We start from the raw sequence: 25,347 nt of genomic DNA on the forward strand, positions 1-25,347 counted from the left end.
TACTGAGCAACTGCAAGAAGAAATGAAGTTATGAGGCATATAACTAGTAAACAAGGACAGTATATTGAATGGAATGTCAGAAACAAAAAGTCAAATATTATCATGCCTCACTCATATGGACTAATTATAATATACAAACTCAGAGAATTGAATTCGAGAGCATAGATTATCAGGTTGGGGCCTATTGTAAAGCATCCTAGATTATAAGCTATTACAGCAGTCACATACATTCAGGAGTTGTAACAGTTATTTCTAAATTCTGAGATCCTAAGCTATTTGTGTATAACCTGACATTCCCTGAAACTTCAGGAATGTATATGACACCTGAGACTCAGAGTTAGAGCTCTGAGCTATGAAAGTCAGCATCACCCCATACAGCAACAGGTTAAAAAGCTGAAAAAGTGATCAGACTTTGACTAGAGATATGAATGAAGCTGATTCGGATAGGACCAAGGTAAATCAGAATACAGGGTAAAGGATGATATGGTCCATCTCTTAAAACTTCAACTTCTGTATGAAACCAAAGGAAGAGATGTTTATTTAGTCAAAATTTATATTTTGGGTAGCTCATTATCTAATTTAACTTGTACGATCAATTTGTTCAAACACCAGAATTACATGGAATCTTGAATAGGGCAGGAGATCTTGTGGATTTGTACATGTTAGTGTGATGCCCCAATATATCCCAGAGTAATTTGGGCAAAAAATAAAAAAGTATTTGCAAAGTCCCCTTGGGGACCTGGGAAAAAGGAGAAATTTTCAACTTCCCCATATGGGGAATCCCTGATATTCTCGCAAGCAGTGGGGACAACCAATTCAGTAGGCTGAAGCCTTGATCTTGGGTTTTGACCCTATGAAACTTACTCCTGCAAAGGATAAGCTAAGCTTACTTATAATTATGCCTAAAAGTTACCCTCAGAGAACCTCTTTTGTTGCTCACATGTGGCTTCTCTCTCTAAACCAACTCGGCAGGTAAACTCAATGCCTTCCCCATTACAGGAGACATGACTCCCAGGGTTGTAAATCTTCCTGGCAACATGGGACAGTACTTCAGGGGATGAGACGGGACCCGGCATCATGGGATTGAGAAAGCCTTCTTGACCGAAAGGGGTAAGAGAGAAATGAGACAAAATAAAATCTCAGTTGCTGAGACATTTCAAACAGAGTCAAGAGGTTATCCTGGAGGTTATTTTTATGTATTACATAAACATTCCTTTTTAGTATGGTGTATTGGAATGACTAGAGAGAAATACCTGAAATTGTTGAACTGTGTTCCAGTAGCTTTAATTCTTGAAGACAATTGTATAACTACATAGCTTTTACAATGTGACCACGTGATTGTGAAACCTTGTGTCTGATGCTCCCTTTATCCAGGGTATGGACAGATAAGTAAAAAAATAAGGACAAAAAATAAATAAATAATAGTGGGGTGATAAGGGGGGAAAATTGGGTAGATTGCAATACTAGTGGTCAATGAGAGGGAGGGGTAATGGGTATAGGATGTTCAAGTTTTCTCTTTTTTTCTTTTTATTTTCTGGAGTGATGCAAATGTTCTAAAAAAAATGATCCTGGTGATGAATACAAAATTATGTGATGGTCCTGGTGATGAATACAAAACTATGTAATGAAACTAAGTATACAAACATCAGTGATTGTATACTTTGAATGGACTGCATGATGTATGAAGATGTCTCAATAAAAATCTTTTCAAAAATGGAAAAAAAAATTTAAAAAAAACACCTTATGTCTGATGCTCCTTTTAGCTACTATATCAACAGAAGAGTAGAACATATGGAATAAAAATAAATAGTAGGGGGAACAAATGTTAAAATAAATTCAGTTTGAAATGCTAGTGGTAAATGAAAGCGAGGGGTAAGAGGTATGGTATGTATAGTCTTTTTTTCTCTATTATCATTTTATTTCTTTTTCTATTGTCTTTTTATTTCTTTTTCTAAATCGATGCAAATGTACTAAGAAATGATGAATATGCAACTATGTGATGATATTAAGAATTACTGATTATATATGTAGAATAGAATGATATCTAAATGCTTTGTTTGTTAATTTTTAAAGTTAAAAAAAATGGATCAAAGACCTAAATGTAAAACTATAAAACTCTTTAAAGAAATATAAATGTAAAATCTTCACAACCTTGGATTAGGCAACAGTTTCTTAGATAGACATCTAAAGCACATGCAACTAAAGGAAAAAATAAGGTGGATGTGCCATTTTGAAAGGATTTATATATGCTAGAAAAGCCATGTTTTAATCCTAATCAATCTTGTGGGAACAACCATTTCTTCTAATCCCTATGCAGTACTATATATTGGAAACTTGATTAGGTTATCTCCATGGAGATGTGCCTCGCCCAATTGTGGGTATTAACTTTTAAATAGAGGGAGATGTGACTCTACCCATTCCAGGTGGATCTTGATCCCTTTACTGGAATCTTTTAAAAGCGGAAGCATTTTGGAAAAGGCTTGAGATTCTGAGAGAGCGGAGAATGATGACAGAATGATCAGAGCCACAAAGCAGAGAGCCCACGCCACCAGAGACCTTTGGAGATGAAGAAGGAATATGTCCCCAGGGGAGCATAATGAAACAAGAAGTCTGGAGAGAAAGCTAGCAGACATTGCCATGTTCGCCATGTGGCTTTCCAGTGAGAAAGAAACCTTGAACTTCATCGGCCTTTGTTGAGTGAAGGTAGCTTCTTGTTAGTGCCTTAATTTGGACATTTTCTCAGCCTTAGAACTATAATCTAGCAACTTACTAAATTCCCCTTCTTAAAAACCATTCCATTTCTGGTATATTGCATTCCGGAAACTAGCAAACTAGAACAGTGGACTTCGGAATTAAACGCCTGTACATCACAATAGTGAAAAGACAACCCACAGAATGGGAGAAAATATTTACAAAATAGGTATCTGTAATATAAGGATCTAGCATCCAGAATATATAAATAACTCTTAAAACTCAGTAACAGGGCGGGCCACAGTGGCTCAGCAGGCAAGAATGCTTGCCTGCCATGCCAGAGGACCCAGGTTCGATTCCTGGTGCCTGCCCACGTAAAAAAAAAAAAAACAAAAAAACTCAGTAACAAAAAGGCAACCCAACTAAGAAAAATGGGCAAAGAATATAATAGATATTTCTCCAAAGGAGATAAAGCAATGGCCAATAATCACATGAAAAGATGCTCATCATCTTTAGTCACCAGGGAAATGCAAATAACAAGCACAAGATACCACTTGACACCACTAGGATGACTTTTTTTAAAGCAGAAAATAACAAATGGTTCTGAGGATATGGAGACATGGAGACTCTCATACACTTCTGGTAGGATTGTAAAATAGTGCAGCCAATGTGGAAAACAGATCAGCAATTCCTCAAAAAGTGATATACAGAGTTATTATGTGACCCCAAAAATGCCACTCCTAGGTATATACACCTAAGAGAAATGAAAATACATGTTCACACCAAAACTTATACATGCATGTTCAGAGCAGCATTATTCATAATAGACACAAAGTAAAAACAACCCAAAATCCAACATCAGATGAATGGATAAATAAAATGTGGCACATCCCTACAATGGACTATTATTCAGCCATAAAAATGAATGAAGTCTTGATACATACTACAACATGGATGAACCTTTAAGTCATTATGTTGAGTAAATAAGCACACACAAAAGGCCACATATTGTATGACTCCATTTATATGAAATATCAAAAAAAGGCAAATCCAGAGATATAGAAAATAGACTGATGGTTGTCAGGAGCTAAGGAGAGGGGATAGGATGTGACTGCTAACAAGTACAGGGTTTCTTTTGGGGATGATGAAAATTTTCTGATATTAGATAGTGGCAATAGTTACACAGTCTTGTGAATGTACTAAAAGTCACTGAATTGTACACATTAAAGTGGTGAATTTTACAGTACAAAAAAAAGCAATACAAATGGGGAAGCAACTACATATGGTGAAAAGAATATGATGCAAAGTGAGAGAATGCCAAGGATCAAGTACTCTCTCTGCCATGAATTAGTTAATTCAGTCCAAATTTAGGGGCAACAGTTTCCATATCTCAAAATGAAAATATTGGACCAAATTATTTCTGAAGTCCCGTCCAAATTTGACTTCTAATTTTGCCTATTAATTACCAAATAATGATATACAGTTCCAACAATTAAAAAACCTAAAGAATACAAGGATAAAAATAAGGGAAGTTGGAATCAGATTTGGAATGATAGAGAATAAAGGGCAAATCACACTGAGATTAGAACAACATATGAAAGTAATGAAAAAGAGAGACAAAACATTTAATAGTAAAGAAATAAACTGGATAAGACCAAGAAAGCTAGGCTAAGGATATCTGATCAGACAGGTAGTAGTAAGCCACAGCAACTACTGAGAAAAGTTAGCACTGTCCACAACTCCACTGGCAGTGGACAACTGGAGGCTCACCCTCCATATTCTCCTGGACTCTACCCAATGAACCTCTTTCCCCCTATTGATTTTAATCTGTAGCCTTGTACAGTAATAAATATAACCATGATAACAGCTTTCAGTGAGTTCTGTAACTCCTTATAGCAAATTACCACACCTGAAGTGGTCTTGAGGACCCCTGAACTTGCAGTTGGGTTTAGAAGTGAAGGTGGTCTTGGGGATTCCCAACCTCTGCACAAGACAAGACATTAAACAAAAGATATAACAGGACCTGATGACAAAGAGAATGTGATGGGTGGATAATATAAAGAAGTGAAACATTAAATCAAGGTTTCAAGTCTGGAAAGGGAAAAATACTGTTGCCATTATTAAAAAGCAGTGGAGGCCCAGAACTGCTTCTGCACCAATCATGGCCACCTCCGTGGAACACAGTACCAAAGTTGAGATGCCCATTGTGGGGCTTAGCACCTAGAAGTCTCCTCCAAGCAAAGTTAAAGAGGTTGTGAAGGCAGCGATTGACACAGGATATCACTACATTGACTGCTTATGCCTACCTAAATGAGGATGAAGTTGGCATAGCCAACCAAGTGAAGATTGTTAAGCAAGAGGATCTCTTCATTATTAGCAAGTTATGGTACACCTTCTTTGAGAGACTCGTGAGGAAAGCCTTCCAGACAATTCTTAAGGATCTGAAACTGGACTAACTGGACATCTATCTTATTCATTTTCCACAGGGATTACAACCTGAGAAGGACTGGCTTCCTAAAGATGTTAAGGCAATATTGTCCCCAGTAAAACAACATTCTTGGATGCCTGAGAGGTAATTAAAGAGTTGGTGGACGAAGGGCTGGTGAAGGCCATTGGGATTTCCAACTTCAACCACTTTCAGATTGAAAGACTTCTGAACAAACCTGGACTGAAACATAAAGCAGTAACTAACCAGATGGAGTGTCACTCATATCTCATCCAGGAGAAACTGATCTGGTACTGCCACTCCAAGGGTATCATAGTAACTGCCTACAGCCCCCTGGGTTCTCCAGACACACCATGAGCCAAGTCAGAGAAACCTTCACTACTGGAGGATCCCAAGATTTAAGGAGATTGTTGCAAAGCACAGAAAAACCACAGCCTACATTCTGATCTGGTTCCATATCCAGGAGAATGTGGTCGTGATCCCCAAGTCTGTGACACCTCAATGCATTGCTGAGAACTTTCAGGTCTTTGACTTTAAACTGAGTGATGATGAGATGGCAACTATACTCAGCTTCAACAGAAACTGAAGGGCCTGTGCCATAGAATAGGTCTCTCATTTGGAGGATCATCCACTCAATACAGAAAATTGAAGGTGAATGTCCAGATGAGCTTATTCAGTGGATTCTCTCTCTTCACTGTACTGGCATGTACTTCCTTCTACCCACAACCAATTTTAACCAGGCTTTTCAGAAATTATACTAAATGTGGTTCTCTTGTATTCAGAATCTACTCTTTAATCAGAACCAGTATGTTCAATGAGGAGCAGTTCATCATTGGGAGATTAGACTCAGAAAAACAAATAGAAGTATATGTTAACTGTACTGATTTGAAATTGCTATATACCCTAGAAAAGCTATGTTCTTTTAATCAAGTCTTTTGGGGCAGACCTATTGTTGGGTAGGACCTTTAGATTTGGCTGTTTCCATGGAGATGTGACCCACCCAATTGTGGATGGTACCTTTCAATTGGATTGTTTCCACGGAAATGTGATCCCACCCATTCAAGCTGGGCCTTAATCAGTTTACTCAAGTCCTTATAAGAGTGGACACAGAGAGCAGAGATATGAAACCAAGACACAGATGTTGGCGATGCTAAGCTAAAAGACAAAGCACAGTCTGACCCAGTGAAGCTAAGTAAGGAAACACAGATGCTTAGTGTGTAAGCCACTGGAAACTGGAGCTGAGAGAAGTGCTTGAAATAAGAAGCCAGGAGAGAAGTACAGCAGACATTGCCATGTGCCTTCCCATGTGACAGAGAAACCCCCCAACAAGATCAGCCTATCTTGAGTGAAGTTACCATTTTTCTGAGGCCTTAATTTGGACATATTCATGTTCTTACAATGGTACAATTGTAACTTAATAAATCCCCTTTATAAAAGCCAATCCATTTCTGGCATACTGCATTCACTCAGCATTAGTCAACTGAAATATTAACTCATTGACTCCTTTCAAAAAACCCTTTCAGGTAGGTATTATTAGTCACCTTTTACAGAAGGGGAAACAGAGACACAGGGGTGCTCAAGAACACCCAAGTAGTCAGAGGGAGGGCCATAGATTCAAAGGCAGGCAGGCTCTAGGCAAGCTCAGACTGATTTGTCATCCTCTTCCTTCCATGTCTTCTCCTGCCTCTCCCCATTCTTTCCCTTTCTCTCTCTCTCTCTCTCCCATGCTCCCTTTAATATGCCATGATGCCTAAGGAGTCAACTCCAGTGGTAGTAAGGTCTATAAGATGCACGAAGGAGCTGCTGTTCATTGAGGGAATGGCGTAGAGTAACTCTGGGAGTGGGAGTGGGAAATGAAGCAGAATGTAAACAAGGAGAATGTTTCCTATGGCCATTGTTCTAGTTTGCTAGCTGCCGGAATGCAACACACCAGAGACGGATTGGCTTTTAATAAAAGGGGATTTATTTTGTTGGTTCTTCAGAGGAAAGGCAGCTAACTTTCCACTGAGGTTCTTTCTTACGTGGAAGGCACAGGATGGTCTCTGCTCCAGGTCCCTGGGTTCCAACAACTTTCCCCGGGGTGATTTCTTTCTCCATCTCCAAGAGCCTGGGCTGAGCTGCAAGTGCTGAGATGAGGAATGCCGAGCTGCTTGGCTGTGCAACATTGCGCTCTCTCATTTAATCACCAGCCAATTAAGTCAAACGTCACACATTGCAGCAGACACACCTCCTAGCTGACTGCGGATGTAATTAGCAACAGATGAGATTCACGTACCATTGGCTTATGTCCGCAGCAACAGAACTAGGTATGCTCACCTGGCCAAGTTGACAACTGAATCTAACTAACACAGCCATTAATCTGGAGAATTTATTTGCTTTTTTTCCTACAATAACATCTTATGGTTAAATTTTCCAAATATATAGTAATATACAGAATAACAAGGCATGTGGTTACCTATATTAAAAATATAAATATAATAAATTTTGCCATATTTGCGTCCAATCATTTTTTTAATTCTTAAATTAATAAATGCTTACTAATAGGGAAAAAAAAAAAAGCAGCAGGGGACTTCTGGGAAGATGGTGGAATAGAAAAGGCTAAGCTCACCTCTGCTCCAAGGAAGAACTAAAGAAGTGAAAGAAAAACAACAACTGCAACAGCAGTTCCAGGGTTCAAGTGACCTAAGAGGGCCTTCTATACTACATAGGGAGAGCCTGGATGAAAACGCTGAGGAACTGAGACACAGAAAAAGAGGAGAGTGGGACCCTTTGGGATTCAAACAGGGACAGGAGGCCATGCCCAACAAAGTGCCTGCCCCCGTAGCTAGCTTGGGACATCAGCCTCCTCAGCTCTGCAGCTTGGAACTCCCTGAGGGAACTTTATCTTCCTGGTCATAAAGACAACCCAGCTAGCACACAGACTCTACTGCTCTCCTTCCATACAGAGGCCCAGAGCCCTCAGGAATACATGGACAGGGAGATGGAGATGAGGAAGTAAGTCATGCTGCACCTCTAGCCCCCTTGCCCTGGTGCCCACACATGCCATGACCACCCCAGCCCCCTGCACACCTGCACCCCATCACCCTACACCCCATGCTCCCAGGCCATGCCCCTCACCCCATCCCACACCCTACACCATGCCTAGCCAGTAGACATTTCCATGTAGAGTGTGGACAGAGGCAGCTGACATACTCAGTCCCACAACCCAAGATCATCCCAAGCAGGAATCTGAGGGTCATCAGTCCCATTGGGCCGACTAGCAGAATCTCCACTGAGGTGCACACTGCCCATGCCCCAGCCCTGGGGTTGGAGGCTTTCAGCGCACACCAGGGCAAGTGGACCTGGCTAGAATTGCACAGGGTCTCAATGCAACTCACCTAGCTACCACGGTTGTGGAGGATTAGGCCTGAGAGGAAGAGGAGGCCCAGGAGCTCCACCTGATGGTGAGAAATGGAAAACGCAGTCTGGCAGACTGCTTATCTGTCTAACTTCTAACAGATCCTCAAGTAGAGTTGCATCCTCTGCATAAGGTTCAGGCCTTGGTTTGGCAGGGAATTACTAATGAACCAAGCACAAAAGGAATCCTTCAATGCAAATCCAAGCAAATACAAAACCTTAAATGACTGAGGAAAATCAACTTCCAAAGTAACCCTATTAAGATAATCAAATATATCAAAGCCAACAGAAAATCACAAAGTAGGTGAAGATGCATGCAGATAAAGTCCAGCCAAATGACCAAATTAAAACACTAGAGGAGACACAGACTCTGGAATGAATAATCAAAGGTTTTCATACAACTTTCCTAAATAAATTCAGTGGATTGGCTAATGACATGAAGGATATCAAGAAGACACTAGAAGAGCATAAAGAAGAATTTGAAAGGATAAGTAGAGAAATAGTAGATATCACAGACATGAAAGATGCTGTAGTATCTTTACTGTGGTGTATACATATGCTCGAACACTGTGTGACCACAGAAGAGAACAAAGTTGTGAGACATGCAATGAGATGAATGAACCTAGGGGACATTATGTGATAAAAAATAAGCCAGAAACAAAAGAACAAATAATGTATGGTTTCTTTTAGAAAATACTTATAAGAAAATCGGAGCCTCGAATGTAAGCTCTTTCAGCAGTCACATTTAGTCCAGAGCTTTTAATTAAGTTACTTCTAGATTCTGAAATGCTGTGCTATATATGTATAACCTGGTATTTCCCTGGAACTTTGGGTACCTGTTTGACACCTACGTCTCAGAGTAGGAGTTCTGCAGTTCTGAAAGTCAGCATTGCCCCAAAACAACTGTTAAATACACCAAAAATGGGATCAGGCTTCAATTAAAGATAAGAACAAAGCCAATCGGGTCGGGACTAAGGTAAATCAGAATACAGGGATAAGGAGGACATTGTCTATATTTTAGAGCTTTACCTACTGCATGAGACCAGAGGTTTATTTTGTCCAAAACCTAAATTTTCTTTAGCACATATCTAACTCAACCTGTCTGGACGCTCATGCAAACAACCCAAACACATGGCACCCAGAATGGAAATGAGGGCTTGTAATTCTGTACAGCTTAATGTAATAGCTGGAGAAATCCCAAAGTATGTTGAGCATATAATTTAAAAGTATTGGCAAAGTCCCTTGAGGGACAGAAGAAAAAAATATGGAACTTGTGCTAGTTTGAAACAGTTGTATACCCCAGCAAAGTCATGTCCTTTAATCCTGTTTCAATATTGTTTAGGGTGCGACCTTTCGATTTGATTACTTCCATGGAGATGTGACATCCCCAATTGTGGGTGTGACCTTTTGTTTAGACGGAGATGTGACTCTGCCCACTCAAGGTGGGTCTTGATTAGTTTACTAGAGTCCTTTAAAAGGGGAAACATTTTGGAGAGAGCTCAGAGCTGCCACAGAGACTGTGGAGATGCAGAAAGAAAACACCCCTGGAAAGCTGTTTGAAACCAGAAGCCAAAGGACAAGGAGACACCAGACACATGCCTTCCCAGCTAACAGAAGTGTTTCAGACACATCAGCCTTTCTTAAGTCAAGGTATCTTTCTCTGAATGTCTTAATTTGGATACTTTTATAGCCTCAGAACTTGTAACTTAATAAATTCCCTTTATAAAAGCCAACCCATTTCTGATATATTGCAATCTGACGGCATTTAACAAACTAATTCAGAACTATTAAGCTTTACCACCAGGAAAACCCCTGAAACTGTCTCAAACACTAGGGACTCCCAAATCAACAGGCCAAGCCCTTGACCTTGAGGCTTGCTCTTATGAAGTCTATTTCTTTTGTGGAGAGGCTAAATCTATATAGCTATAATTATACTTAAGAGTTACTGCCAGAAAACTTCTCATTGCTCAGATGTGGCCTCTCTTTCTAAGCCCAACTCTGCAAAATGATTACCCTCTCCTCAACGTGGGATATGACATCCACAGGCAAAAGTCTCCATGACAATGTGGGACATGACTCCCAGGAATGAGCCTGGCCCTGGCACCAAGGGATTGGCAACACCTTCCTGACCAAAAGTGGGGAAAGAAATGTAACAAAATAAGGTATCAGTGGCTAAGAGAGACAAATAAAGTCGAGAGGCTATTCTGGAGGCTACTCTTATGTTAGCTAGCTTCAGCTAGATATTGCTAATTAACAGGGTTTACCAAACCCCAACTAAAACCATTCTTGTCGACCCTAAAGAACACCTGGGGCTTTATCTGAGGTTCTACAAAAATTTCACAAGCTAATATTTACTTTCCAGAATACTACAACCTCCAGATGGGCTCTTAGGCCAGACAAGTCCTGAAATCCAGAGGGGCCGGCCTCTCCAAGAACATCAACTGTTTCATCCCCCCAATACTATATTATCAACACCCCTTTCCAATATGAAAAAGTTAGAATGGGCATAGTCCAAATACCCCTAAAGATTGGGAAAAGGATCAAAGGAGAAAAGGAGGTTATAACAGAGAAGAAAGGATTTAACAAATGAGGATGATAGCTAATCATTTATTGATATTTCTTTCAGTCTCCAGGGTCTTAGAGCAGCTAGAAAGAAAAACCTAAAATTGTGGAACTATAAACCATATAAAACTCTGAAATCTGTACTACTAACTACTTATTACAATATACTTTGAAATGTATTGCTTTATCGTATATATGTTATATTTCACAATAAAGTATCTTAAAAACAAAAACGATGGGGGACTTTCAGGAAGACAATGGAATAAGATAGGTAGAGTTTATTCCTCCACTGTGGAACAACTGAAGAAATGGCAGAAAATGACTGAGTCAGCAGTTTTGGGGTTCAAGTAACCAGAGAATGACCACTGCATTATATAGGGAACACCATAATGAAAAAGCAGAGAAACTCTGACTGGGAAGTTGGGGTGAGTATGCTGAATCACAACCACCTCTGCAGCCTGCCACTGCACACCAACCAGATCAAGCAGCTGAGGAGCAGCACATCCCTATTTCAGCTGCTGGAAAGTGAAACCTTTCAGTCCCCCAGCCTAGAGTTTCTACATGGGAACCCAGGAGCCAGCAGACTCATTTTATCCACACACAGAGACTCTGCTGCAGTGCCCACTGCCTACCCCACATCCCTAAAGCAGGATGCTGCATGTACCTGGTTTGGGGGGAGATTGGGAAGCCCTCTACTCGGAAGGAAAGGGGGAGGCAGAACAGTGCCAATCTGACAGTTGGGTGGCGAGACACTCTAGCTCCCACTGCCTCAGTCCTTTTTCTTCAGTCGCCCAGGGCACTCACAGCATTCATGAGCAGAGAAGCAGGGTAGAGAGAAACAACTGCATTGCAATGCCAGGTGCTCTTCCCCCACCTATGAGGCCTGTGGGTGCACACCAGCCCGGGTCGTTCTGGCCAGCGCAAAGCAATATACTCCTGAGCCAGATGCTGGCTGAGGAAGTTGAACCTCAGTCCCACAGCCCAGAATCTTTCCATGCAGGAGTCCGGGAATCACCAGGCCCATTATGCCCACAAGTGGGGTTTTGATAAAGGTACACAATGCTCACCCCCAACAACCAGAGCTGGCAGCTTCAAGCATACACAGAGGCCTGTGGCCTCGACTAGACTGTTATTCATGTCCCTGCCCAGCAGCGAGCTGCAACAGTCAGGGAGAAGTAGGGTTGTGAGGAAGGGGTATCCCAGAGCCATCTGCTGGGAAGACCAGGGAACTGCAATCTGGCAAGCTGCTCTCCTACCCAGCCTCTAACAAACTTCCCAAAAGGGCTGCACCCATTGTGAGAGGCCCCACACCTGGTTTGGCAGGGAATTACTGACAAACCAGGTGGCAAATGAAATCTTCAACACAAACCCAAGCAACTACAAAAAAATCTTAGACAAGAAAGGTAAATCAACTTTCAAAATAACCTTATCAAATGCCAAGAAATCAGTAAAAAATTACAAAGCACATGAAACAGCAAAAAGATATTATGGCCAGGCCAAACCAACAAATGAAAAAGCTGGAGGAGACAAAGAATTTGGAACTAATCAAAGATGTTCAAACAAATCTCCTAAATAACTTAAATGAGATGACTAAAGAAAAAAAGATATCAAGAAGACACTAAAAGAACACAAAAAATTTGAAAGAAAAGAAAAATAGATCTTACAGAAATGAAAGATACTGTAGATCAAATTAAAATATACTAGAGACACACAACAGATCTGAAGAGACAGAAGAAAGAACAAGTGAACCAGAAGATAGAGCAATTGAATTCAAACACACTAAACAACAAATGATTAAAAAAAAAAGATAGAAAATTTTGAATCAGATCTCAGGGAAATGATTGACAACATGAAGTTAACAAATATATAAGAATCACTGGTGTCTGAGAAGAAGAGAAGAGGAAAGGGCTAGGAAGATTATTTGGAGAGATAACTGGGAGAAACTTCCCAACTCTTAGAAAAGACATAGATAGGAGTTTATTTGGTGCAAAATTTATTGCTTAGGTAGTACATTTCCTAATTTAACTTTTATGGTCAGTACAGTTGAACACCATAAGTATATGGAATCTTGAATAGGGAGTGAGATTTTGTGGTTTGTCCAGGTTAGTGTGGTCCCCTGATAAATTCCAGAGCGATTCTGGCAGTGAATAAAGAAATATTTGCAGGGTCCCCTTGGGGGAATGGGGTGAAGGGGGAAGGTGTCCAACTTCCCCATTTGGAGAATTTCTGATATTGTCAGAAGCAGTGAGGACAACCAAATCAAAGGGCTGAGCCCTCAATTTTGGGGTTCGACCCTATGTAACTTACCCCTGGCAAAGGATAGGCTAAGCCTACTTAAAATTATGCCTAAGAATCACCCCCAGAGAACCTGTTTTGTTGCTCAGATGTGGACTCTCTCTCTAAACCACTCAGCATGTGAACTCACTGCCTTCTCTCCTATATGGGAAATGACTCCCAGGGGTGTAAATCTCCCTGGTAACATTGGACAGAAAAAAGCCTAGGATAAGACAGGGCCCAGCCTTAAGAGATTGAGAAAGGCTTCTTCACCAAAAATGGGAAGAGAGAAATGAGAAAAAATAGTTTCAGTGATTGAGAAACTTCAAACAGAGTTGAGAGGTTATTCTTATGCATTATATAGATATCCTTTTTAGTTTATGGTATATTGGAGCATCTAGAGGGAAGTTTCTGAAACTGTTGAGCTGTGTTTCAGTGGCCTAGATTCTTGAAGACGACTGTATATAAAGATACAACGTTTACAATGTGACTGTGTGATTGTGAGAAACTTGTGTCTGGACAGATAAGTAAAACTACAGATAAAAAGAAAGAAAGAATAAATAAATAAATAATAAGGGGGTAAGGTAAAATAAATTGGGTAGATGGAAATACTAGTGGTCAACAAGAGGGAGAGGTAAGGTGTATGGTACATATAACTTTTTTCTTTTTTTTTTTCTGGAGTGATGCAAATGTTCTAAAAAATGATCATGGTGAAGAATCACAACTATGTGATGATGATACTGTGATCCGTTTATTGTACACCATGTACAGAAAGTATGTGTGTGAAGATTTTTCTCAATAAAAACTTAAAAAAAAAAGACATAGATAGGGCAATGCAAATCAAAACCACAATGAGATATCATCTCATACCTATAAGAATGGCTGCTATTAAGCAAATAGGAAACTACAATTGTTGGAAAGGATATGGAGAAATTAGAACACTTATTCATTGCTGGTGGGAGTTTAAAATGGTACAGTCACTGTGGAAGACATTTTTGGCCGTTCCTTCGAAAACTAAATACTGAGTTGCCCTATGACCCAGCAATTTTACTACTTGGTATATACCCAGAAGATATGAAAGCAGGGGCACAAATAAACATTTTTGCAACGATGTTCATAGAAGCTTTATTCACAATTTCCAAAAGATGGGAATAATACAAGTGTCCATCCACAGATGAGCAGATAAACAAAATGTGGTATATACATACGATGGACTACTACACAGCAGTAAGAAGGAATGAGGTCCTGAAGCATGCGATAACTTGGATGAACCTTGAAGACATAATGCTGAGTGAAATAAGTTAGATATAAAGGACAGATATTGTCCAATTTCACTAATACAAACTAACTATAATATACAAACTTGGGATCTTAAACCATAGAATGTAAGGTACCTAGAAACAGACAGATGATAGTGAATGGAGAGCAGTTGCCTGATATATAAAGCATTAAAAAAAAATTATGGCTTTTTTATTGATAGAAATCATCCATACTCTAATGTTCAAGAGAGACGCATTAAGTAGTGTGGCAAGCCATATACACTGTGATGTTGGATAGAATTTTGAGCCAAACTAAATAGGAAATGGATACAGAGTATTTAACAAGATTGAACTAAACATTTGGAAATGGAGGTGAGGGTAGCTCGTTATTGGGATTATGAGTAATAGTGCTGTATGGTGGGTGAATTTGGTTAAAAGGAGTTGTTTAGAGTCATGTATGTCACCAATAGCACTAAAACTGTAAATAAATTCTTGCATGAACTAGTACAAATGTATGACCCTTGCATAAAGAGTTAATAATAGAATGGTATATGGGCGAAAACACTTTTTGCACGCTACAGACTATAATTAATAGCAATATCTTAATATCTTTCATCAACAGTAACAGGTATACCATACCAATACTAGGGTCAATAATAGGGGGGATAAGAGATATGGGATGGTTGGGTTTTCTTTTGTTGTGTTAATCTGATATTTTTATTTTAGGGGCAATGAAAATGATCTAAAATTGAGTGTAATGATTGCACAACTTAAGTGATAATACTGTGAGGTTGATCTTATACTTTGGATAGAACATATGGTATGTGAATATATCTCAATAAAATTTGCAGATAAAAAAAGCAATAGGCCTACCAGGAAGGTAGTGGAATAACGAGAGGTAGAACTCATTCAAAGCAGCAGTTCTGGGACTTGGGAGACCAGAGAAGGACTATTGCAACATATAACAAAATGGAGAAACTACAACAGAGAAATTGCAGTGAGTGATCGAACTTGGCTGTGGCTGCCAGTACACATCCTCAGCCCCTGAGACCAGCAGCTTCAGGTTGGCCTAGTACTTAACTGGCAGGCTGCTGCAGAGTGGGAGAAACAGAGGGTCCTCCCCCTGGGAAAAGAGGGGGATGTGGCACAGTCCTGATCCAAGTATTAGCCGGCAAAGCTGCTCTATGGGCCCCACAGCCTTGATCACTTCCAGGCAGGAGCCTGGGGTGCCCATAGCACCAATGTTTCCACATACAGAAAATTTGCAGTGAGTGACTGAACTTGGCCATGCCTCCTGGAACACATCCACCACCTTCGAGACCAAGAGCTTCTGGTCAGCCCACATCCTGCCCACTACAGCAGACTGGAGAGTTGGGTAAGCCCTCACACCGGGGAAGAAAGGGGGACACAGGACAGTTCTCAGCCAACTGTTGGTCAGTGAAATTGAAGAGGTGTATCCCACAGCCATGGTCCTTTCTGGATAGGTGTCCGTAACAAAATGGTGCCATTATTTCTACTTGCCTCAGAAACAAAGGGAACAAAGGGCTAAAAAAGAAAGGAAAAAAAAACTTATCTGTGTAGGACTGTGGGAAATAAGGTGCTGAAGAACGCCATCTGCTGGGAAGGCTTGGAAAGTGCAGTCTTAGGAAGCTGCTTTTCCTAACCCTCTCTCCAGGACCCTCTGAAACTGGTCTGTACCTCTTGCATGGAAACCTGACCCTGTTATGCCTGGGAAATACTAACACACCAAGTGCCAAAAAGACCTTTAACATGAACCAATCAACAACAAAATCTTGCACAAGAGAAGGAAAGCAACTTTCAAAAAATGTTATTAAGATAATCAAATGCCTAGATACCATAAAAAATTAATAGACATACTAAGAAACAAGAAGATATGGACAAGTCAAACTATCATAATAATAAGTCGGAGAATACAGAATTTGGAACACTAATCAGACATTCAAACAAATCTAAATTTCAACAAGATGGCTAAAGAGATAGAGGATATAAGGAAGACAATAGGAGAACAAAGAATTTGAAATAATACATAGAAAAATAACAGCTCTTATGGAAATGAAAGACACTATAGATGAAATTTAAAATATACTACAGACACACAACAGCAGATTCAAAGTTGCAAAAGAAATGGACAACAAACTAGAAGACACAGCAACCAAATTCAAACACACCAAAGAATAAATGGAGAAAAACATGGAAAATTTGAGCAGGATCTCAGGGAAATGACTGACAACATGAAGCACACAAAAATACATATCATAGGTGTCCCAGAAGGAGAACAGAAGGGAAAAGGGCCAGGAAGAATATTTGAGGAAATAGTGACTGAAAATTCCCCAATTCTTATAAAAGATGTAAATTATGCAAACTAAAGCCCAACAAACTCCAAAAAAGATAAATTCAAATAAACCCCTTCCATGGCATATTATAATCAAATTGTTGAATGCCAAATAAAGAGATTTCTGAAAGCTGAAAAGGAGAGAAGCAACATGTCATGCACAAGGAAGTATCAATAAGATTAAATGCTGATTTCTCATCAGAAACCATGGAGGCCAGTAGGCAGTGAGATGATATATTTCAAATACTCAAAGCAAAAAAACTGCCAACCATAAATTCTATATCCAGCAAAATTGTCTTTCAAAAAGAGGAGCAGATAAAGACATTCCCAGATGAACAAAAGCTGAGGAGTTCCTCACTGGTAGGCCAGGAGATGCTAAAGAGAATTATGCAGGTTAAAGGAAGGAACCACAGACAATAGATCAAAGCAATATGGGGCTCTGGGATCTGTCCTGAAGCTACTTGTTAAAGAGTGTTTTCAAAACTATTGCTTTTAAAGCCAAAAAAAAAAAAAAAAACTATTGCTTTTTTCTTTCTTTGTTTTGTATATATGTTATACAATACAAAAAAATTTAAAAACAGCAACAACAAAAAAGCAGCGTGAGGAAATAAAATTCTCTGTTAAGAGTAGGGGTAAACACAAATTTTGGGTTTGTGTAACTCCACTTTTTACTTCCTACAGGATCTGAAAGGCAAATGCATTAAATGTAATGAGAAATCAGTGGTTCTGAACTCATAACGTAAAAACATATGATTAGTGATAAGAATCGAATAAAGGTGAGGGGATAGAGGGATATAGGAACATAGTGTGTAGACTTCTGAAGTTAAATTGTTATCAAAGCAAATGAGATTGTTACAGATTTAGGATGTTAAATTTAACCCCCATGGTAACTACAAAGAAAATATCAGAGAATATGCAAGCTCAGAGGCACAGATTAAAGATTGCCAGCAGTGGGGGGCAGGAGGAATGGGAGTTACACAGAATGGGTATAGGGTTTCTGTTTGAGAAGATGGGGAAGTTTTAGTAATAGAAGGTGGTAAGTATACCACAACATACTTAATATGATTAATCCCACTGAATGGCATGCTTGGGAGTAGTTGAGATGAGAAAGTTTACATTGCACATATGTCCCCACAATTTAAAAAAAAAAAGAGCAACTAATAGACACTGACAATTAAAAGCAATATGTAATCTTGGGCAGGATCTAACAAGGAAGGAGAAAAGGCTCAAAAAGGACATTATTAGGACATATGAAAATACAGAAATATAGACTGTAAACTTTATATCAATGTTAAATTTCTTGAGCTTGGTAACTGCACTTTAAGGTAGTTATATAAGTAAATATCCTTGTTTGGAAATGTACCTAGCAATATTAAATGTTAAAGGAGTATGATATGTACAACCTACACTCAAGTGGTCAGAAAATGGAATGACAGACAAGAAGATAGACAGACAGATGGACAGATACTCAGACAGACACAAACAAACAGCAAATGTTGCAAAATGTTACAATTGGTAGATTCAGCTATCTGGGGGGGGGGGGGCAGAGATTTGTTGAAGTTCTCTGTATGGAGTTGGTGTTATTTTTGTAACTGTCCTGTAAGGTTGAAAATATTTCAAACTAGAAAAATAAACAAGAGAAAAAAAAAGATCAAATGTTATTCTGGGACATATACATATTGGAATATTTTCAACACAATTTAGAAATAATTTTCTTTTTTAAATTTAAACTTTTAAATTTAATTTTAAAGTATTACATATTATATAAAATAATGCACTAAAAAGAAAATACCAGATTGATAATTAAATATTAAAGACATAGTAGTTCTTCAAAACTAAAAGTATATATACAACTATGTACAGACTAAATACAAAATACATTCAGCTCAAAATCTAACTCTATTATGCTCTCAATATTTACATTGCCAACTGAGATATTTAAAAATCCAACAAAATGTCTAGGCCTTTTTTTATTAAACAAGAGTGTGAGCCCTGGAAAAAAAGCTTTACTTCCACTGTCACCAACTTCTCATATTTCTCTGTCCTTCCTTTTCCCTTATTTTCCAGAAAGCCACCAAAAAAATAAAACTGTTAAAAGACGAACATTACTGTTAATGCTACTAAGGCTATACTATCATGGGGCAAGTTTGCTTCTAAGTGATTTGCAAAGTATATAGCATTTTAATAATGTACTTGATTTTCACTATTACCAGATAAGGTAAACAGAATTAAAGAAGTTGACATGAAAGAAAAAATGTATCAAGGGCCTTAAAAATAGACTATTTAGTCTAAAATTGAACAGGGAAGACAGATCTCAGGAACAAAGTACTGATATATGCTACAACATGGATTAACCTTCAAAACATTATACTAAGGGAAAGAAGTCAGACACAAAAGGCCACATCTTGTATGACTCCATGCGCTGTTTTGGAGCTGTTATGTACCCCAGAAAAGACTATGTTCTTTTAGTCCATTCTTGTGGATGCAGACCTATTATGAGTTGGATCTTTTGATAAGGTTGTTTGAATTAAGATGTGACCTAGCCCACCCAAAGTGGATCTTAATCCTTTACTGGAATCCTTTATGAAAGAAAAAAAGACAGAAGAGCAGATATAGCTTAGGGAGAGAGAAAAACACCCAGAGATACAAGCAAGGGCCCACAGAAACTGAGAGAGCCATTTGAAACCAGAACCCAGGAGAGAAGGACCAGCAGATGTTGCCATGTGCCTTCCCATGTGACAGAGGAACGAACCCTGGATATCAAGCAGCCTTTCCTAGAGAAGGTATCTTCCTCTCAATGCCTTAATTTGTACATGTTCATGGCTTTAGAACTGTAAATTTATAAACTAATAAATCCCCATTGAAAAAGCCAATCTGTTTCTGGTTTACTGTATTCTGGCAGCTTTAGCAAATTGAAACACTCCATTTATTTAAATGTCCACCATAGGCAAATCTATAAAGACATTAAGTAGTTAGTGATTAGCTAGGGCTGGGGGTGATAGGGTAGGGTAATAAAGAATGACTGCTAATGGGTATGGAATTTCTTGGGGGCGGGGAGAAATTGTTCTAAAACTACACCGAGCTGATGGTTGCTCAATCCTAGGAAAACAATAAAAACATTGATTTTACACTTTAAATGGGTGGACCTATGCCATTTTAATTATATCTCAATAAAGCTGTTAAAAGAAACAGCCAAGGTCAGAACATACATAAGTTGAGTGCAAACTGGATTTTAAAGGAACTCTATTTGAAATAGTAATATAATTAGTTTCCACTCACTGAGTGCCCACTATGTACTAGGTATCATGTTAAAAGTATTTTACATAATACATCCAATCTTTTTAGCAATTCTAAAATATAGGCATATTATATTAAATGTTATCTAAATTTAACAGATAAAGAAATTTAGAAATAAAGACAATAAGTAACTTGCCCAGAGACATACAAGCTGATCAGTATCAGAGCTAGGATTCTAAACCAGATCTGTGACTCCAAAAGTCTGTGACCCCATGACACTTTTCTGTCTTTTTTTTTTTCCCCTAAGGACTCATCCAAGGCTATGAAACAACTTTGAAATACTTTTTACAATTAATATAACTGCCTTTTAAAGCAAATACTTCTGGTTCTAACACTAATAGCAAAGCCAGCATTAGAATCTAGGTCTCCTAATTTCAGCTAGTCCAGCCCTCTTCCAACTATAATACACGGATATAATCTAGAATATGAGTCTATGTTGAAAGTTTCATAGTGAAGTGAAGATTCAGATATACATATAATCAATTAAGTTTTCTGAATTTTTAAAAAACATCCTTAAGTCACCTAATGAAGAGAGAAGGCTAGAATTCTTCAGAAGTTTTTAAAAGCAGTTTTCCCTCCAATAGAAATAATTTACTGAAGACTTGCTTTTTTTTTTATTGACTCTGTATCACCTCAGCCCTGTCTTCTCTCCTATCCTCCCATCATACATACATGCATATATATGTGTGTATATATATATATATATCTTATATATGTACATGCATATATACGTATATATATCTTAAATATATATTTGTGTGTGTGTGTATATATATGTACACATTTTTCATATCAATAGCTTAAAATATTATTCTGTGTGCTTGTACCATAAGAAAATTTCTAATGATATATTTTCTGATGGTAGCATTTTCTTCAGAGTTTCTGAGACCATTTTCATGATATATGTGATCTGAAGGGTTTTTTAAAAATTTGCTTTGTTTTGTTTTTGATTTTTGCTAAAAGTAGGATGTGGGATGAAATGTGTTAGAAAAAAGTGTTGGAAAAAATTGTACATAAAAGAAACAGGAAAAATAATTGTTTTGGATTTTTTTGTTTTGTTTCTTTTTCACGGATAAACTGTGCATTAGGAATATATTTAATACTTTCTCCTTCCCAGATTAATTATATATATTTATTATTTATTTATATAATAATAGTATGACTAGGAAAAAGAATGGAATTGGCACATTATAAAATGAGAGTGGGGCCAATATGTCATGGGACTAAACTTTTCCCTTTGGAAGCAATGCCAAAGACTTGTTCTATATCCTTAGAAATGTTTTCATGTGCAGATGTGCACTGCTACACCCCTTCAGTAATTAATGCTCTGGATACAAAGGATATTTCTTTAACGTTTAAACTCTGCCTGTTCAGGGTTCCATCTTGATCATAACTATATAAGTTTATCACCACTGTCCTCAGCTAACTTTGGACCTGATTAAATATTAGCATCTCAGAGATAAATTTACAACAAATTAAAGAGTAGCTCCTAAGCTGTCAGAGAATCATAAGAGAAAATGTATATGGTAATTAGATATACTGTGGGTAGCTATGGTCTCTCCTAGAAGAGTTATATAGACCTGGTTTTGATCACATGAACATAATGGGTCCTCTCCCAGATATAACTATAGGCTGGCAAAATAGAGAACCCTTTTTTTTTCCCGGCTCAGGGTCTTCCTCTATGGGTTTAGAGCAATCTGGATATGCCAAAGGCACTCCCAGATAAAAAAAAGTTAAAGACGGCTTCGGCCACTGGAAGGTAGATATATGTTGTCCGTCAAGAAGGTAGGTATCCCAGAAGACCACAAATTGAAGAGGAGTGTGCTCTATATTACCAGCCAGAAGCACACTAGTACCTCTGTGCTTATTTCCCTTTTGTACCCCTGAGCCTTTAGTAAAGTACTAAATGTTCCAGCCTGGTTTCAGCTGTGTACTAGAGGACTACTAAGAGAATACTCATCTCAGAAATTAAAAGGAAAGCAATACTCCCTGAGGTCAGCAAAGGATTCCCCAGGGGAAGGTGAATCTTTGAGAACAAAAGTTCTCGCTGTGCGCTCCAATTATTCTACCCCATGCGCAGAATCTCCCTCCAAAGCTCACTCTGAAGGGCCCTGGCTTTTACTTACTAAGATAGAAAGCAGTTTTTTCCTATAAAAAGCAGAGCCATACTATAAAAATTCAGCTCGGGCGGGCACCGTGGCTTAGCAGACAGAGTTCTTGCCTGCCATGCCAGAGGCCAGGGTTCGATTCCCAGTGTCTGCCCATGAAAAAAAATTTTTTTTAATCCAGCTCCATTTGACTCCCAAATCCATTTTCCTATTAGCTGCTATATCATGTAATCCCCCCAATGTTATTAATAGAAAATTATTCACGAAAGTATGGGAAAAAATAATTTACGAAAAGGGAAAGGAAAAGGAAAGAAGGAAGGAAAGGAGGGAGGGAGGGATTTCAGCAAAGCAATAAAAACTAACTATGGATTGAAGTAAAGAAAATGGAAATATTTAAATTAGTTAGCATATATGGAGAGTCATACCTGATATATAGTCTGCATTTAATTAGTGTTCATTCCCTTCCTTAGGAACCAAGAGTGTGTAGCAAAGCAGAAGAATTCTGTCTTAAATTTGGGCTTTTAAAAAAATTCAGGGCGGGCCGCGGTGGCTCAGCGGGCAAAGTGCTTGCCTGCTATGCCGGAGGACCTCGGTTCGATTCCCGGCCCCAGCCCATGTAACAAAAAACGGAAAAACAAAATACAATAAAACAAGAAAATGTTTAAAGATGTTTCCCTTTCTTCCTTCCTTCCTTCCTTCTATCCTTCCTTCCTTCTCTCTGTCTTTCCTTTAAAAAAAAAAAAAAAAAAAAAAAAAAAAAATTCAAATGTAAAGGTATTAGATCTGATATCCAATAGGAACAACAAACCCCACATTTTCGTTTTGAAAAATTACTCCATAGGTAAAAAGTATCCAGAATTAGGGTAACTATAAAATTAAACATCACTTATTTGTTTCAAACGAAATGGGCAACACGATATCTCACTTCTCTAAAATGCATAAAAGCAAAAATATATGCAAATTCATGAACTCATTAAACAGCAAATGGTTTGTTTTATTAACTTTAAAACCATAAGGTATACTATCTTTGCTAAAAGTCAAAAGATTCAAAGCACTTCAGTTTTCAGGTGGCTTGCATACAAGTTCCCCTGCAAAAGCACCCTCCCAACCATCTGCCAAACCCCTTCCTGTTTTTCAACCTTGTATGTTTACTTTCACATCTGCTGCAAAAGATAAAAGCAACAATGGGGACATCAACCACATGACTATGTCTTACCAACAGGGAAACCAAGCCATAGTTGCTGTGAAATGGGTCTTTAGCACACTCACACAAGCCTAAAAATGTTACAGTTTAAGTCTGAAACAAACCCAAACATCACCACTAGATTAACCATATGTTTTCTATATAGCTATAGTATATGTACTTATGTTTTCTATACAATTATACAATTTATACTCAAATATAATAATCATACATATACATACATACATACATATCCAATTTAAGTAGGAAAAAGTATGGGTCCAGATGCAAAAATTATTCTTATAGCAAAGCTTATTTTCCCCCATTTCCATGAGGACAGATTTTATCTAAGGGTAAAAGGAACTAACTCTTATTGAGTGCCTGTATGTGATAAACACAACATGAGGTTTGTTTTTGTTATTACTATGTATTCTCCATAATGTGGATATTTTATGTTTATTTTACAGAAGAGGAAACAGGCATAGAAAGTACTTTAACAAGATTACAATCATTGAGAGATTTTTAACTTTGACAAATGGACTGGATTCAAATCTCTTCTTCCCCACTTGCTCATGGGCACACTATGCAAGCAGAAGTGCAGCATTAAGGAACAGTAGCTTTGAAGTCAATTATTACTTGCTAGTGGAGTGACTTTGGACAAGTTATCTGAACTTCAAACTCACCTACCTAAAATGTAAAAAGAGATTAGTAACACTACTCCACAGACTGGTGCTGAGGCTTAAATTGAGAAAATAATAATGGCTAACATTATCTGATGCCAGGCACTGTTCTAAATACTTCACATATATTAATTCATTTAATCATAACAATCTTAAAAGGTAGGTTTTTTTCTCATCCTCCATATTACAGAATGAGTAAACTGAGGTACTGAAATTAAGTAACTTGCCCAAGGTCATCAGCTTATAAGTGACACAACTAGAATTTAAAGCCAAGCATTCTAGTCCTAGAACACCCATTATTAACACCTATATCATACCTATAAAACACATAGCACAGAGCCTGTCTTTTAATAAGTCATTAATAAACCCTAACATTATTATTTTACCTGGCACATAACAAGTACTTAATAAATAGTGGCTGAAATTAGTTGAACTGAGTAGATGAGCCAGAATTTTAACCCAAGTATTATTTTTTTTTCCATAACTTCATGTTTTTCCATTACACAAAGCCTATTTTCATAAGTTTTTGTGTGCATGGCTGATCACTTCTATTAATGCTAGATGATTAAACTTCCTTTGGGTAAGGGTCATGTCATCTGCATTTGTGTGATCGCATTGTCTGCATTTGTGTGATCACATACACCCACAGGGCTCTGTTCAATTTAAATGCTCAATTCACATTTATTAAATGAATGGCCATGCCGTTCCTTCCTCTGCTCAAAATCCTCCCAAGAATTCCCATCTCACTCAGAATAAAATAGTCTCTAGCACGGCCAAAAAGGCACTACATGATCTGTTCCTTCTCCTACTACTACCTTCTGTGAATTCAATTCCTACCATTCTCCCTTAGATCACTTCGATCAAGTCATGCTGACTTACTTGATATTTCTCAAACACACCAAACATGCTTTTGTACATGTTGTCCTTTCTGCCTGGGAGGCTCTTCCTCCAGATACGTGCATAGCTAATTCCTTCACTCCATTCAGGTCTGCTCAAATGTTACCTTATCAGAGTCTTCTCTGACCACTCTATCGAAAATCTCTGCCCCACCTTAAGCCCCTCACTCTTTGTTCCCTTATCCTACTTTTCCTGAGCCTC

General features: G+C 38.3%; 1 protein-coding gene and 1 pseudogene across 19 annotated transcripts in view; one reads left to right on the forward strand and one right to left on the reverse strand.

The window, feature by feature from the left end:
* Positions 1 to 25,347, reverse strand: part of EPB41 (erythrocyte membrane protein band 4.1) — a 318,202-nt gene that overhangs the window by 260,208 nt on the left and 32,647 nt on the right. The gene's annotated exons all lie outside the window — the stretch shown is intronic.
* LOC143654916 (aldo-keto reductase family 1 member B10 pseudogene) lies at positions 4,853 to 5,786 on the forward strand (annotated as a pseudogene).

Source organism: Tamandua tetradactyla, chromosome 2 (genome assembly GCF_023851605.1).
Source record: "Tamandua tetradactyla isolate mTamTet1 chromosome 2, mTamTet1.pri, whole genome shotgun sequence".
Taxonomy (NCBI): domain Eukaryota; kingdom Metazoa; phylum Chordata; class Mammalia; order Pilosa; family Myrmecophagidae; genus Tamandua; species Tamandua tetradactyla.